Source organism: Barbus barbus, assembly GCF_936440315.1.
Source record: "Barbus barbus genome assembly, chromosome: 38".
NCBI classification, from domain to species: Eukaryota; Metazoa; Chordata; class Actinopteri; order Cypriniformes; family Cyprinidae; genus Barbus; species Barbus barbus.
The window spans coordinates 14,172,431-14,190,857 of record NC_136716.1 but is presented as its reverse complement, the minus strand read 5'-3'; the positions used below and the strand labels follow the sequence as shown (position 1 = coordinate 14,190,857).

The window sequence follows — 18,427 nt, the reverse complement described above, 5'->3', positions numbered from 1 at the left end:
AAAGGCATATGATATGCTCTGGAAAGAAGGATTATTAATCAAGTTAAAGTCTTTAGGAATTAGTGGTAGAGCATATAACTGGGTTCAGAACTTTTTATTTGACAGAAAAATACAAGTTAAAGTAGGTGAAGAATACTCTAGAATGCATACAGTGGAGAATGGAACACCACAAGGTAGTGTGTGCAGTCCATTAATATTCAACATAATGATTAATGGCATCTTTTCACAAGTTGAACAGAATATTGGAAAATCTTTATATGCAGATGATGGGGCTTTGTGGACTAGAGGTCGCAATATATCATATGTTCATAAAAAAATGCAAAAGGCAATAGAGGAAGTTGAAAAGTGGGCTAATAAATGGGGGTTTAAATTATCTGTATCAAAAACGCAGGTCATTTGTTTCTCAAGGCGACTTAAAAGCATACCCCTCTCTTTGAAATTATATGGGAATCCTCTTGAGCAAGTTAAAGTTATAAGATTTCTAGGAGTTTGGTTTGATGAAAAACTTACATGGAAAATTCATCTGGATAAAATTAAGGACAAGTGTAAAAATATTATTAATATTCTTAGGTGTTTATCAGGACGGGAGTGGGGAGCTAGTAGGACATCCCTACAGAGTATATACTGGGCACTCATGAGATCTGTCCTTGATTATGGATGCATTGCCTATATGTCAGCAGCAGAAACAAACCTCAAACAATTAGATATACTGCAAGCACAAGCCCTAAGAATCTGCAGTGGATCATTTAAAACATCGCCGGTATCATCTATGCAGGTGGAGATGGGAGAAATGCCTTTAGGTATAAGACGAATGAAGTTAATGTTGGCATATTGGGTTAATATCCAGGGACAAAGTGTTTTACATCCTGTCAAAAGTGTATTGACAGACTGTTGGGAACATAATGTAACAAATTTTATGAGTTTTGGGTGGATAGGTGACGCAAAGGCGAGGTATATAGGACTAAATCAAGTACAGTACAGCAACACAGTCTCAATATCCTCCATCCCTCCCTGGTTATTCCCCTTACCAACCGTTGACCTCAGTATACAACAGGAAATAAAGGATCAATCCAAACAACTTCCAGTGTGGTATATAGTGTGGAAGTATATTGAGAGACATTTCCATGATTCAGTGTTTTTATTTACGGATGGATCAAAAGACCCGAAGACAGGATATGCCGGTGCAGCTGTGTATATTCCAATGAATGATTCTTACATTAAGAAAAGAGTTTCTGATCATTTATCAGTTTATGCTACAGAACTATTGGCAATTTTAATGGCCCTGCAGTGGACAGAAGAAAAGCAAATGAATAACATAGTTATTGCATCTGATAGCTACTCAGCACTGGAAAGCATAAAATCTGGTAGCTCATCTTTTAGGATGGATATAATTAATGATATATTCCATAAATTGTATAACTTAAAGCTTATGGGTATATCAATTCAATTTATTTGGGTTCCTGCTCATGTTGGTGTGGTAGGAAATGAGAAGGTGGATGTTATGGCTAAACAAACTTTAAAATTAAAGCAGATAGATTTACAAGTTCCATTAAGTAAAGCAGAAGCTAAAGTGTTCATTAGGAGATATGCACAATCTATATGGCAGGAACACTGGGATGGTATTGAAACAGGAAGACACTTATATAATATTCAACAACAAGTTGGTACTGGGAGGAGAGAGAGCAGGAACAGAAATGAAGAGAATATAATAACCCGTTTGAGAATAGGTCACACAGGATTGAATAGTACACTGTTTAAAATCGGCAAACATCCAACTGGGGAATGTAATCACTGTAGTCAGCAAGAGACAGTTGAACATGTAATACTTCACTGCAGGAAATACAACAAAGAAAGACATAATTTTATTCAGTCACTAATTAAAGCTGAGCATAAAGATTTTTCAATAATAGGTATACTAAAGGAAAAGGCTATATATGACATTATTACTAAGTTTATTAAAGAAACGGAATTAAGTAAAAGAATTTAGACAGTTATTTAATTTTTGTTTTATTTTATTTATTTTCTTTTTTTTTTTTTTTTTTTTGTTCCCCATCTATCATATTATGTTAATCCTATAAACATGTATCCTGTCCACACTCCAGTCCAGTCGGTGGCGGTAATGCACCTACAAGTTGGTTTGCCAACCGCCAATAAACACCAAAGAAGAAGAAGAAGAAGCCCTACTCCAAGCCTGGAATATTTTACTTGAATTAAGTCATTTCTGCCTTTTAAAAGCAACTTTTTCTCAAGAGTGACTGCCCAAGAACCCCAAGGCATCTTGACTGGACTTCCCAAACACAATAAACTGCCCGTGTGAGTAATAACAACTTATTCCTCTTCTGAGACCGCAAGCAAAACATTTACCGCGTTGTTTATACATAAACATGACTAAATATTTTAAATGTTTAGTCTCTGACGGGAATGTCAAAGGAAGTTCTTTTGAAAACTCGAGTATCGACTTCTTTCGTTGTTTTTGTGTGTCCTGTTTTGCTCGAGCCAACGGTGGGTGCACTTGACAGCGCGAGCTCTCCGTGTCAGGTGCATCCGACTGTTGAGCTAAACTGGACAAACAAACACTGAAACGAGCTGCTATCCTCGATGCATGGAAGGGATCGGCATTATTTCAGCAGTGTTGACGCGGAGCGTGACCCTGACATCAGCGGGTGGGTTCGCCCTGAGCAACAGGCAGAGCAGTCATCGTAAGTGCTTCACTGTTAGGGTTGGCTTGACATGCTCAATTGAGTATAATAAAGTGAATGTGTATTCGATCGTTTATTTAATTTCACCTAGTGCTGCTGCTTCTGGGTTGACAGCTAGTGAAGTCATGTGCTGGTCTCTGTTGTATTTGCTGCAACTAATCTACGTCCTATGACCTGTCTTTTTTTGTTGCGGGACCTATTAGGCATGTCAGATAAACTATTGTGTAATTTGTGTCCCATTGTGTCAGTTTTTTTTTATTATTATTAATTTTATAAATGTATGTGTGTATTACATTCAATAAAAACTGATTTTTTTTTGTTAATTAAGTTACATATTTTTATTTTGCATATCATACATTACCATATTCATGTGTAGTAAAAATACATTTTATACTCAAAGAAAATGTAGATGTTATAGTCTAGATTGTATGTATGGCAATTCGTGATCATCTGCATGTGCATATGGTTTGTATTGGACATGCTGTAGCCTGTAACATTTCTTGACCCTAGTTGATAAGGCCTCTTGGCAAAACTGATTCAATAGGTTCAGCCCTCTGGGATCTTCCTTAGCAACAGCCCATTGAAATGTAAAAGCAGTGTGATAGTTTATTCTCTGACCCAGGGCAAATATGTTTTAGTGAAATCAAAGTATTCAAGTAATGAAATGATTATGAACGCACTCTAACCTTCATTTAAATAGGTACTGAGAGTTTTCGCAGTCCTGCTGCCCTGTGGGAAACGCTGGAGACAGTGGTTTGTTTGAGACTTGCGATCTGCTGTGTCAGATATCACTGCTCAGAAGTGCCCTGTCTGCACTCTCTCTGACTCCCCTCTTCTTGACCTCTTTACTCACTCACTCTCACTCGTCGTCTCACAGTGTCATTTGACAGGCTGATTTTACGATCCATGTCCTGATTTGACGGCTGTAACCTTTTAGAGTGCAGGTAATTAAACTCAAGAGAAGGGAACACATTTCCTTATGTGTGGGTTTAACTTAAGTCCTCAGAGGTCAGTTATCATAGCTCTTTTCTGAGATTAGAATGCAGAGAATTCCCTACATCCCTTTGAGTTCCATGTCTAATGTGTACTGACAGTAGGGAATGTATTTGGAGGTACTGTGGGATTAGTGAAATATGAAATACTGAACATGCCCATTTGAAGTGGAGAAGAAATCACTGGTGGGTTGAACTGAGGTGATGTGCTTGTGAATAGACCATTTCAGGTCATTACCTGTTTATGGGTCTAAAATAAAGCTCATATGTCTTGTAAACACATAAACTGGTTTCACTGTAATCGTCAAACTGTGATCACATGTGATCGTTAATACAAATATACACTCGGGGAATATTTACGCTTGGGTACTTAATGCATTTTACTGATTGGGTAGCTATCGTGACCCTGTTTAAATGCCCTGCAAGATGCATTTGAGCATTGAAAACATCAGGAGGTGGTTTGAGACTTGTACAAGATGCAGTTCAGCCAAGTGTAGGTGCATCTGGCTGTTTAGTGTTTAGGTTAGATAAATTTGAACAATTATGTCAGCATTTGGAAATATAAGAAAACTGCAATCCATATGCAAGCAAAAGAGAGTATTCAACAGAAAATTTTGCTGCCTTGCACTGACTTGAACTCCAATATAGTTGTATGTAACATGGGAATAGCGGATTAAATTTGTATTCTTTTTGCAGAGATGTAACATACAGGCTGTTTTAGATATTTCGCTAGTAGTAACATACTGTGTATTTGCCATAGAGCTGTTCTGATGTTTACCTACACTGGAAAAAAAACTTAGTGTAGAAACAATTTTCACTCAGAAATTCCTAGTAAATTTTACAAGAAACATTGAGGGAACGAAGAAGACTTAAAAAAAAAAAAAAAAAAAAAAAAAAATAAGGCTTGAACTGTTCTTGAACAAGTTGAAAATGCAGCTTGGTTTAACTATGTGGCTTCTCAACTTTTAGAGGCAAAGCATGGACAACAGGACTTGCTAATTTAATGAGGTTGTCAGACAACCTACTCTGTGCAAAAATAAAAGATGAAGCAGAGGAAGGATTGCATATTGATGCAGTAAACGTTGCTGGCAGAAGTCTTGGTAGCAAGTTTCATTAGTCTGGTAGCTAACTGCTGTCTGTGTGTGTTTGTGGAGGGGGTCATTCTAAACTGCAGTGATAGAACAGGTGTCTAATGTCTGGGTGTTAGCTGGCCCAGTGTGTGGCTTGACATTACTGGCATTCCAGTGCTGTTGTTTCTGTAATGGTGAGGTCGAAGCTGAGGGAAGAGAGGTCTTGGAATGTGATGTGAAAAGTTTTGAGCTGCAGCAAATATGGTAATTATCGTCCACTTTAAACAGCAGTTTATACTGTTTTTTTTCATGGATAGATTTACAAAAATCTACATAAATGAGTTTAAAGTTTCCATGGTCCTGGAAACCCTAGCAATATCAAGGAATGTCAAGAGTGTCTCTCTTTTCAGGCCTGCAAAAATTACAGAAATAATTCAATATTTATCTAATTCTATAATCTAATTTTATATGCAATATATATTCATATTTAACACTTGTTTTTTAATACCTTAATATAGTCAGTATATTTCTAGTTCTAATATATTTCTTATTTTTAAAGGTATAATAAGTGTATATTTATTATTTTTCAGGGAAATTCAGATTAACGGATTAACTTTTTTGGATAGATTTACAAAAATGTTCCCAGAAAACCTAGAAATATCAAACCTAGAAAATCTTCAAATGTGTGTGTCTTTTCAGGCATTTTCTTATCATTTGAAATTTTTTATTGTCAATTAGTGCTGTCAAAGTTAACGCATTAACGCAAATTCATTTTAAAGGCACTAATTTTATTATGGCGCGATTTAACGCAGCGTGCATTTTCTGTTTGACCCGTGGCCTAGCCTGTAGTTTGAGAAATGGAGATGCACAGTGTTGCCAACTTGGCAACTTTGCAGACCCCTTTAGCGACTTTTTTCCCGCCTCTTCAAAAAGCGCCTAGAGACAATTTTTTTGGGCTTGCTCAAACCTTATTTAGTTTCTAAGACTTGCTGGTACTGCCGTGCGAGGTTGAGGTTTTGCTGTCCTAGCGTGCGCACACCTTTCTTTCTCTGTGCGTCTGCATTGTTCAGTGAGCGGCGGAGAGGAGCAGCGCTTTCAGTTAAACACGGATTTTATATTGCTTCTCTAATTTTACATGCAATTGTAGCTGAAATCACAGCACAGTTATTGTCTTTATCTTATGTGTATTTGATTTTATCAGACGACTGCTCGATTATCAGGATTTTTGTGCAGATTAACATCTTGGAAGGGAGAGCTGGTTATGTAGCTTAGTCTTAATGGGTCGCGTTTCAGTCACTATTTCATATTCCGTTGTCTGACAACAGAAACGGTAAAATATACAATGAAAACATTTTTATTGAGAATTTAGTATAAATACAGTATGTGGGCACAGAGAAACAAATCTAATAATAAATGTACATTTTGCATTTTCAGAAGTGAGCTGCCCTGTCCTACAAAAATGTAAACGGGTTTGCGTAAGTAAATTGCTCAGGGCAAAGAAAGAGAAGTAATGGGAACCTAGTATTTCTTTTTTCATGCGTCTAATAGACATGAACAGGTTCTTTGAAAAACATCTATGACTTTTTGAAACATGTCTAGTCTTCATGCTCGATGTTGACTGGTTTCCATAATAATAAACATACATTTGCATAAAGCATTCATATTTGTCCATTCCCATGTTGATTAGAGTATTAAAAACTTGAAATGTATTAAAAGTGTGCGATTTTAATAACGAGTTAACTCATGACAATCATTCAAATCGCGATTTAAAAATTAATCGATTGACAGCCCTATTGTTAATATATTTAAGATGAAGTATTATAAAACAGTTTTATTTTTTTATTTTAGTTTTATTTTTTAAAACATTTTTATATATTTTATGTTCTCTATTATATTTCTTTGTTTCCTTTTTTATTTGTGCATTATTTCTAAAATTAGATGTCAGCTCATGCTTTGATTCTGTCTGAAAAATGTTATGGTCTAATTTTGGTGCTTTTATTAAAAGAAGTTTTACATTTAAGTGCAGTTGCCTTGGTTCCCCATCATTAACTGAGGGGGAAGTAAGTGAGCAGTTCAGTTGTTTAAAACAATGATGTTAAGGTCATACTCAGCCGAGCGCTGTTAGCAATAGGGGTGGCACGGTTCGCGGAAAAAAACCGAACCGCACGGTTCTCCACACACGGTTCGGCACGCGCTAGGACCGCGGTTCAACTGAATTCTGTCAACGCATGTGGTTTGTTATAAATAACACGTAAAACAAATAGGGTTCGGCTAATGTATGTTTCTGTTAATGGATGCGCATTCTGGCTTCCCAGTACATTATAACAACAGCGTTGAGAAAAAATAAATAAATAAGTGGACAAATCATTCACTCAGTGCGTATGCTGGAATATGAGCATTTATTCCGTCATCACCCGGGTGCTGATAGCGCGCGCACAGGTGAGACCTGAACAGCACACGTTGATATCGGTGTTTAGACTAAAGTCATGTAAGCTTTGCCAGCTCAAATATTTAAGAGCCAGAGGACGCGAGCTCGCGCGCGCAGTGAGAAGATTTGTGCGTGCGTTCATCAGAAGCGCACAAACCTGCGCCTCAGAACGCGCGCAAATATGAAGCTCTCTCTGAAGTATTGTGTTTTAATGGATAAATTCACACAAAATTCTGTCAAAATGCCCGTCTTGGTAAGTATCCTATAGCAGACATAGCCGGCTGGGCGTACAGTATCAGTGCTTTCTCTTAAAGTGACAGTTAATATTAAAGAAACAGCAACAACAAAGAAATCACTCACTGCTCTTGATTGAATCGCTTTTGTAACTTTAATAAAGAGTAATCTTTAATTTATACAGTCAAATATGCAATGCTGTTTTACCTTTGATTACTTTAATCGTACTTCAATTTCTGTACCTAAAAAAACCCCTGAAAATCACTGATTATTTTATTTGTATCTTTACTCTATTGGATTTTTATTTGTGCTGTTGCTTGTAGTTAAAGGTCTGCTTTTATTTGTGTACACTCACAATGAAAACAAAACAGATTTTATATATATAACATGTAATAATATTTAGCATTTTCACATCAAAATAAAAGAAACTGAGCAAAGTAGATGTCTTTTTTTTCCCTGTTGTACCGAAATTGTATCGAACCGTGACCCCCGAACCGAGGTACGTACCGAACCGTGACATCTGTGTACCGTGCCACCCCTAGTTGGCAATAATACATTTATCATCACTATATCTTGCAGTTTATCAAAGCTCAGGTGTTCATTTCAAAGAGCGCTGCTGCTTTTAGATTATACAGCATCTGAATCAGTTGTTCAGTTCTGCTGACATGTACATTATACCACAGATCTGCTGTGTAATCCCCATCTGGCCATCCTATGTCTGTTATTCATTGTACACTAAAGCCCTATTCGCACGGGATTAGTATTATCTGGTGACCTCCAGTCATTTGTAATAGTTGCGGAGGTTGTCTGTGATCTTAATCCCGTGCGAATCAGCCATGTCTGTAATTTGTAAAGTAAAAATTCCCCCGCAAATGACCTACCATATTTCGCCAAACAGCTGTGGTAACACGAGGTCCTGTGATAATTTTAGTCCCGTGTGAATCGGCATCTCTGTGATTTGGCCAGCATTTGGCGTAGAGGTCGGCCGATTATTGACACCGATATTAAGCATTTTTATGATAATCGGTATCGGTCATTTTCAAACCCGATGTGCCGATAAAATTATTTAATTTTGAAACGCGCTATTTGGCTCTGATGCAGCCTGTCGGAACTCCCCACTCTGTGGCCTAGAGCAGTCTCCGCCCACTGCGCATCTGATTTGTTGAGAGTCAGGAGTCCGACCAATCAACGTGGAAGACTAAAGGCACTCTCACACCGAAAGCGCTTGCTAACTGGTGCTGCTTCATCACGCATCAGTTCTCTCTCAAAGGCAGCAGCAGACCTTGCACAAGTTGCAATAAATTACAATCCACTACACTGAAGTTGTGTAAACCTCAATATTATCTATTTATGGTTTCCGAGATGGGGGAATCGCGGAATCCAGTCATATAAATGGAATTTACTGTATAACGCGGAGTCACGAAATTAGTCAAAGTTTGGATGAATTAATCAAAAGTAGGTCAGTACACTTAAATCGACTCATGATATGGACTATCTGTAAACATTAAGCTGCAAAAAGACTATTTAAATATGAATTCTGCATGTTCGGCGTGTCTCTGTATATGTGAAAGGCACAGACGCGCGGTTTTGACACACACACACACACACACACACACACACACACACACACACACACACTGAAGTGAGCGACGCTCGCGGTGTTTTCCGCATCTGCCATGTCACTAAATGAGGACATAAATACATGAACATCATCCCCAGAACTGCTCTGAGAGTTACTTCATGAGCATTTGACTGTTTCGTTTGAGTAAAACGATCGTCATATTATAAATAGGCTACAGAAACTTAAGAGGTCCTCATGGCAACCCGTCAAAACAAAAGTTCGGTTTATTTACTAAAACTACTACAATTATTACAACTTTTGTTTAAAAGAACAATCACACAATACGCTATTTCTTACATGTTTTAATTTTAATAGTAAACACATTTGTTTGCCAAAAAATAGTTTAACTCATTTGATTAAAAGATCAATTAAATTAATGTTTTATGCCTTCATTTGCACTGCTCTGTAAATGAAAACGAATGGAAATTACTGTCACATAGGCCAAGACTAAATTACTGTCTCACAGGCCAAGATTAAGTTACTGTCACATAGGCCAAGATTAGGATGATGGAAATTGGGACATTTCAATAGGCTATTGAACCAAGTGAGCCTATAACAGGCTATTAGTGTTATAGTTTCATTAAAATAGTTGCGGTCTTCTTCGCAACTTCTACAATGGAGCTATGAAGACAATTAAATTATTTACACTAATTTAAAAAGCGCAATGTATATAATAAATCAACTGATGTGCATTAGATGATGAATTGAATAGTCACCTCTTGTAGGTTATGATTTAGTCAACCGAAAATAATTAATGAAGAATTATGAGAGGTTATGCTATTACACATACATTTCTAACATGTAAATTATTGAAGCCAAATACTTACATTTCCCCAAACTGTTTAGCTGTAGTATTTAGTATTCATAGGCTTAATCATGAAGCGTGCAGTGGCCCAACTCTCTCTTTATATATTACCCTTATTGTAGATGGATGCATGGAGGAAGACGAGTAAGAAGTGCAACCAACACTAGGGAAGGCCGTTTTTGTCAGAGCCCTTGTTATTCTTAATTTTGACTTCATTTTCATTTTTACACCAGACATATATATCGGTTCAATATATCATTTATCGGTGTACCTGGTCTGTAATAATCGGTATCGGCATCGGCCCTGAAAAACACATATCGGTCGACCCCTAATTTGGCGGGTCGTATATCATTTATCAGGTTTTTGTTTCCTGCGTGCCTTTTTATCCATCTTTCGAGTGTTTGATAGTATTTTGGGTGCTGTCATAACGCTACACCTTACAATTTGCAGAAAGAGAAAGCTGAAAAGGTTTAATGTGTTACAAATAAATCAAGCATAAAGCTTGAGATATTATTTTAACCTGGTGAAATGTAAATGACACTGGGCACAAAACTATTAGTTTTTTTTGTTTGTTTTTTTTAAATCCATCTAATTGGACCATAGAATGGGACTCTCAAAGCCTTGACATCCGGGTATCTGAGAGATAAGTCAGTAATTTCGAGTAAAATCACAGGCTTCGCTTATCCCGTGCAAATGCACCACACGAAATTGAGATGTGGGGGAGTAATTTCAAAATCACACATGGTCCCCAGATGATACTAATCCTGTGCGAATAGGGCTTAAGACTTACAGAATGTTGCGCTGCCATTGCTGTTTAACAGCCATTTCAGATTGATCACTGTCAGCTCAAACACTGAGAGCAAGAAAATATCAGCATGCATAGAAAATTCACCTCTTATAAGGTCTTCACAAGAACTTGACTTGATGTATGTACTTCTGTACTGCGGAGCGGTCATGTCTTTGCCTCTTAAGCACTTTCTGTGAAAGATGAGCCCAGGCAGGCTGTAAAGAAGGTGCTTTCTGAGACGTGAAGGAGGCTGATGCAACTCATACAATGCATAAGTTCTTGAAAGGAAAGCAGAATATTGTGAAGCCTCTGCATCATTCTTCTCATTGTCAAGTTCAAGACTACTTCCTGCAGGAAGAACGCTTTTGGAGAGTTTAGTATGTTGGCACAGGCTTGTGTAACACTGGAGATCTCGCATGTGGTTGTATCCCAGTTTATTTTATTGATGAGAGTTTTCCCATGAACTGGTTCATGCAGCATAACTAACCTCCTTCTCAGCACTACTTTTAATAATTTAGTGATGAAGTATGGAGGAACAAGACTAAAATAACCCAGATACTCTGCAAACCTGCGTTTGTGTTTTTAGGAGGGCCTAAAGGAATAGTTCACCCAAAAACAAAAATTATCATTTAATCATCCTCATGTCATTCCAAAACTGTATGACTTTCTTCTGTGGAACATGAATGAAGAAATTGAGAAATGTCTCAAAATAATGACACTTATGTTTTGTTTTTTGACCAAATTGAAAATTTAAATGTATTCCTTTAAAGGTGCGCTAAGCGGTTTTTTTTTTTTTTGGGCCAAACGATGTTAATATTGGAAAGCACCAAAACAAACACGTCCATACCCCAACAGGACACGTACGTACACAACCATGGCAACGACAATCGCTGAAACAAGTGAAGATGACATGCAAGCATATTCAAACAAAAGCTAACACAGATAATTTGTGTGAAACGAAGCAAAATCAATGTTACTTTCCTATCAAGAAGAAACAACGCAACCTTAGCGTCCGATTCCAAGCCTTCCCGTTTCTTGAGTTCTGGCCACTGCTGGAAAGCTGCTCCGATATTTATGCAGGTTCCTACCTCTTGCCTGATCGTAACCCTTCTTTTTAATGTTTTGTTTCTCTGATAATTTCAATATAAATAAGATAATTTTTTTAATATCTGCCATCTCTCTGTCTATTGTCTGTCTGCTAATATCTGTCCTGTGCACTCAAATAGAGCACTCTCTTCTCTCTATCATTGCAAGACACGCCTCCTTACTGCTGATTGGCTACAAGTATGTTTTGGGATGCGGTCCAACGCTGTGGTCAAAAGCGTTTTTCAAAAATCGCTTGGTGCACCTTTAACTACACCTTTTTTAAATTTTAAACCCTTCTGATGACAGATTTCCATTAGTTAGGGATGCAGCTCGAGCCGGTTGACCCAAATCAATTAAATGTTAAACGAGTCGCAATATAATTGTGGGGAAGGAGTTTATATGAATGTATCTCTGAGAGAACTATCTTCAGAAACTTTTGGTATTTGGTAATTAAAGAAGTGTTCATAAGCACAGCACTGCTTTGTTTAGAGCGTTATCCAAGGAAACGCTGTATCGCTGCTGTTCCATAGGTGCCACCTGCTGTCAGAGAGTGAATTTGCATCTCATTCAGCCCATCTAACTGTTTTTGTAACCCATCTACTGTTTTTGTTTCATTCAGATGTTATGTAGTTTAGTTTCACAAAACTAAAGTCAGACCATTGTGTTTTTGATTCAAATTTTGAATTTATACAATCTAAGATTAAAAACTGCTCATGCTGCATGTATGCAGCAGCATTGTTTGGATCGTGATTAAAATGCAGTGGTTGTCTCATTTTAAATGGAAAGAGCATAGGTATATATATATATATATTACATACATACACACACATATATTAGGGCTGCACTATAAATCTCATGCCACTGTTGGCCCACTCCTCTTCAATGGCTGTGCGAAGTTGCTGGATATTGGCAGGAACTGGAACACGCTGTCGTATACGCCGATCCAGAGCATCCCAAACATGCTCAATGGGTGACATGTCTGGTGAGTGTGCTGGCCATGCAAGAACTGGGATGTGTTCAGTTTCCAGGAATTGTGTACAGATCCTTGCAACATGGGGCCGCGCATTATCATGCTGCAACATGAGGTGATGGTCGTGGATGAATGGCACAACAATGGGCCTCAGGATCTCATCACGGTATCTCTGTGCATTCAAAATGCCATCAATAAAATGCACCTGTGTTCGTTGGCCATAACATACACCTGCCCATACCATAACCCGACCGCCACCATGGGCCACTCGATCCACAACGTTGACATCAGCAAACCGCTAACCCACACAACGCCATACACTCTGTCTGCCATCTGCCCTGTACAGTGAAAACCGGGATACATCCGTGAAGAGAACAGCTCTCCAAAGTGCCAGACGCCATCGAATGTGAGCATTTGCCCACTCAAATCGGTTACGACAACGAACTTAAGTAAGGTTGAGACCCCGATGAGGTCGACGAGCATGCAGATGAGCTTCCCTGAGACGGTTTCTGACAGTTTGTGCAGAAATTGTTTGGATATGCAAACCGATTGTTGCAGTGCCTGGTCTCAGACGATCTTGGAGGTGAAGATGCTGGATGTGGAGGTCCTGGGCTGGTGTGGCCGGTTGGATGTACTGCCAAATTCTCTGAAACACCTTTGGCGACTGCTTATGGTAGAGAAATTAACATTCAATTCACGGGCAACATTCCTGCAGTCAGCATGCCAATTGCACGCTCCCTCAAAACTTGCGACATCTGTGGCTTTGTGCTGTGTGATAAAACTGCACATTTTAGAGTGGCCTTTTATTGTGGCCAGCCCAAGGCACACCTGTGCAATCATGCGGTCTAATCAGCATCTTGATATGCCACACCTGTGAGGTGGATGGATTATCTCGGCAAAGAAGCGCTAACACAGATTTAGACAGATTTGTGAACCATATTTGAGAGAAATGGGCCTTTTGTGTACATAGAAAAAGTCTTAGATCTTTGAGTTCAGCTCATGAAAAATGGGGGCAAAAACAAAAGTGTTGCGTTTATAATTTTGTTCAGTATATATTAAATCAAAGCAATGTCCATGGACCAAGAGACTGTAGGAAGTGGATCAAGATTTTCAGTTTTATGCAGTTTAATGACCTAATGTAATGTTTACGTTCACTTGCTCTGCAAAATGGCCCCTTTTAGTTATGTTGTATTTAATTTAATGTTCAACAGGTTTGCGTTTTTAAAATGTAACTTGATATAATTATCATTTTCTTAAATAATCTAATTATTAGAACACCTAAAATATGCTGTGTCTAAAAAGTGTTTGTTTCCGCCAGTTAAAGGGTGGGTACACAATGTATGCACATGATCAGGATGGTTGACAACTTGCATTGACGTGGTACATTCTATTGTTGTTAGAATTGCCTCAAGTTGAATTTACTTAAAAATTGTGATGCAAAAATGGTGCATGTAAATCCATCACATCAAGCATGAATGCTTGAAGCATTAATTTTGTATGTATTTTGTGACCGTATGTTTTTCTACGCATGTCAGTAATGTCTATAGTCCTGTCTGTGTACTTTTAGCTTCTTCTGTCTTTAACGATTATCCCTGCACAACTAGTTTGCAGGCTGCCTTTGCGCTTCCTTTGGAGTATTGGCAATAATACTGGCAACGTTTCACATGGTGTCTTATTCTTCTCGTCCATGTCTATGGTCTGCTGGGTGTTTTCATGTTCTGAATCTTTAGACATGCTGTCAGTGTGTGTGTGTGTGTGTGTGTGTCTTGTGTCTTTTGTATATGTGCCTGTATGGAAGTTTGTGCAATTAGTGTGTGCCTTTCTGTCTGCCAGTCAGTAATCCTCTCGTTATAAGCCGCTGTCTGAAGTGGTTCTTGGCTGTGGCCTCGGCTCTTTAAGATCTCACTCAAAACACTGGGCCTCACTCCAGACCTCCACACTAGACTCCAGGTTTGAGTTCAACAGTAGCCAAACCCCCAGGCCAAAAACAGTGCTATAGACCCTCAGTCTGCTGCTGCCAAATTTCTTGCTGTTTTCCACATGATGCCACATTGTGTTATTTGTTTGTGAATTAATGAGCATGGAATCTGCGAGAGGAAGCGAGGGATTGTTGTTGTGTTACAGGGATTATTAAGATTTGTGATGGTGGCCTTGTAATTTAGGGTCAATTATGTAGTCATACCAATGACTTGCTTATGATGTCAAAGCGATTCAACTGGTGATTTCTTAAGGTGATACTAAATGATTTCTTGCATCGTTTCCACATGTAATGTACTTCTTTGATAATGTGATTGTGTAAAATATGAAATCGCACATGTATCCTCTCACTGTAAGATTTTGCAGTATTATAAGGTGTGGTCACATTTACCGTTGTTCAGGTGTTTTTTTTTTTTTTAACTGGCAAAATCAAGTAATTTCAATAGGAGTCCAGAAGATTGGGAATTTCTCATTGGCTTTCTACTCCAGCGTCAGTGGCTCTAAAGCAGATTGGTTTGAGTAATTAGTTAATTAATCTGAATCAGTTTATATGATTTGATAAGCAATTTTTTGTTGCATTGCTGTCTTAATAAAAGATGACAAGCAGCACAAATGCTTCAAAAGAAATTGGAGTTGTAGCCAGAAGGTGTTGAGAGACCAAATGTCTTGTCAAGCCCACAAATACACCAAAGTTTATATTTTCCAGACTCTTTGAGCAGTTTATCATCTGGTCTGAACCATTTTCCACCTTCCCTTCCAAAAATATAAAGAAGAGTAATGCTTTATTTATGTGATATCTGAGCTTCCTTCAGGACTGGGAGTACAAATGGCTCCTCTCTGTTCCAAGAAGAGGCTGCAAATGTTGAGCCACAGCGTAATTTGAAACTAGTTTTATCCCATCACCCTGTTTTTAGATGCCGTTTATGGCTTGTTGGCTGAAAACATCCACAAATCCATAACGTCTTTTAGAGTCTCTGGTTAACAGATGTGCCATATTAATGACAGACTTGTACTAGCCTATAGCTTTAGATATTCCCATAATAATTCCTGTAGTACATGAAGTGCTTGAAACTTCGATACCATGAAACGGAAGCATATGAAGAACATAATTTTTACCAGTCTTAGAATGCTTAAAAATCCTACTAAGTTTCCTATATAAGCAGCATTTTTAGTCATCTTAGGTGTGCACCTGACACACAATTATCCTGCTTTCTAAGAGACCCCAAAATTTATAGATGCATTGTATCTTTAATGAAATTGTAAATGCATGTATCATTTGCAGAGAATGCAATCCCACAATATACAACATGTTCAGTGAAAATTACAGATGGTAGTCAGTCAGTACTGAGAAGTCACTAAAGTCATATCTATTTAAAATGCACTTTTTAACTAAATATTTGTGTGCAGTGCACATAATTAAAAAAAAAACAAATCCTATCAGTTTTATGCTTAGTTTCACTTTGTTAATTGCATGCTAATGACAAACTTTATTGAAAACAATTAAATTGTGCACTGCAGAGCTATATTTACATGAGAAACAGTTGAAATCTAATGTGGAGTGTTCCAAATCCATCACTTAAGTTCCAATTCAGTTTCTGTCCCTCCATTGAAAGTCCAGGGGGTATTCCAGTAAGCAGGTTATGTGACATAACCTGGGTATGTTTAAGGTAAGTAAGAGGATAAACTCAGCTTTCGGTTCCAAAAACGGAGGTAACTTTCAGATAAGGGTGTGCGATATTGGAAAAAAAAAAATTTTTTTTTTTTTTCTTTTTCGATAACGATAATTAGACTATATTTTGCAGAGTGTGTTATTGTGCTGATATCTGACTTCCGTGGACAGCTTCAGTTTTTGATATTCTTCATTCTGTGTGGTCCATTTACATCAGTGATTTAATTAATCTTTTCATTTAAGTTTAAATTGATTTTTACCTTTTAAAAAAAGCTATTTTTTTCTGGTAGTGTACATCTTTTGAGTCAAATTGTTACATTTAATCAGTCAATTAAGATAATACACATTTAGACTGTTACCAAACAAATGAAACCAGTATCATCAATTTATCATCGCAGAAGTTGCATTTGAAGTGGCATTTAGATGTATTTGCACACTATTAAATGCAGCTCAGAGGGACATGGAGTGCTTTAACCAGTTAGAAATGCCTAATTGTTTGACATTTTAAACAAAACATTGAATACTGATATGTAAAATTATTTTAAAAATGAAAAGACTTTAAATGTGATATTAAAACCACCAGTAGGTGACAAAGTCACTGTTAATAAGTGAGTCATTATCGGTTGATTCATTCAGGACCAAAGCACTGTCATGTTGCTCAGAGACGCAAAACAGTGCTGTAGCTGTTTGGAATTATTTTTTGTCGGCAAAATGGAGTAAAAACAGGCAATATGGTGTCTAAAACAGAAGTCTCTTAATATTAACTTATTGATTTTATACAACAGTTCAATAAACGATCACATTTGTAATCATGCTTATTTTTGAAGAAAAAACTATGTATATATTGATATAAATATATAGATATTCTGCCCCATATCTTGAATTTTGCGATCATTCTTAATGCATTTTAATAGACCGAATCATGCAGTGAAAGAACACACTCTAAATGCGCACGTGCACCGTTTCACCCGCTTCATCACATCGTAGGCTAATGTAAGCGTGCACTCTGTTGGCGTTTTGTTTGCTTTTTGCTAAATATTCTATATTGTCAAATTGCACATCGTTAAAACAACAATTACGATATATATCGCACACCTACTTTCAGAGTATATAAGTAGCCATAGCAACTTATTCTCTGAACATAACCTGCTCCGGAGTAGGTTATGTTTCAGGGTTAGCTTTCTATCAGTGCATGCGTGACCTACTGACAAGACTCCAGTGGGCATGACAGATTGCGCACACTATATTTTATTACAATATAGTTATGCAATTAAAAAATTAAATAAAGTGTGTGTGTATATAATGTGACCCCAAACTTTTGAATAGCATTGTATATTGGAACTATTTTTTTTTTTAAATAAATACTGTTCTTTTTAACTTTTTATTAATCAGAGAATCCTAAAATATTGCTGCACTGTAACGCACACACGCAGGCTACAGACAGTACCACGTACAATACATCACGCGCAGATTGCGCGCGCACAATCTTTCAGCGTGGAAATGTATTGCCAACACTGTTCTGTGATTTTTCTCAAAATAGCTTAGAAACTGAAAAGTTCAAGCATATATTTCTTAACTAAATCCCACAGCTTCCCTACTAGTAGAGACACTGCCAGGTAGAATTAAATCACACGCAATCGCTCTCACTAATGCATAAATTCATATGAATGTAATCTATGTGCTACTTATCTGTGTCTGATTTAGAACGAGCAGAAATCTGTGAGAAATATAACAACCAAAGACGAAAGAACTGATAAAAATAAGATGTTATAGGAGCAATAGACATGTGGGCAGTGCTGTCATATGCCATAGCTGTGCACAAGGTGTTTGTCTCAGCTCCAGACTTATTTAATCACTTTCATCACATAAAAGTCGACTTTAAAAAATCTGAAGTCGTTCAACCCCTTATATACACAGTATCTCACAAAAGTGAGTACACCCCTCACATTTCGGCAATCAATTTAGTATATCTTTACAAGGGACAATACTATAGAAAGGAAACTTGGATATTTTAGAGTAGTCAATGTACCACTTGTATAGCAGTACAGATTTACTGTCCTCTGAAAATAACTCCAACATACAGCCATTA

At 37.5% G+C, this 18,427-nt stretch overlaps 1 protein-coding gene across 1 annotated transcript in view; it reads left to right on the top strand.

Moving 5' to 3' along the window:
- The window catches only part of mpp7a (MAGUK p55 scaffold protein 7a), a 180,258-nt gene that overhangs the window by 3,155 nt on the left and 158,676 nt on the right, over nt 1-18,427 (top strand). Inside the window, exon 2 of the mRNA XM_079398287.1 lies at nt 2,191-2,313. The gene's annotated coding sequence lies outside the window, so the exon portion shown is untranslated. The remainder of the gene's footprint in view (nt 1-2,190; nt 2,314-18,427) is intronic.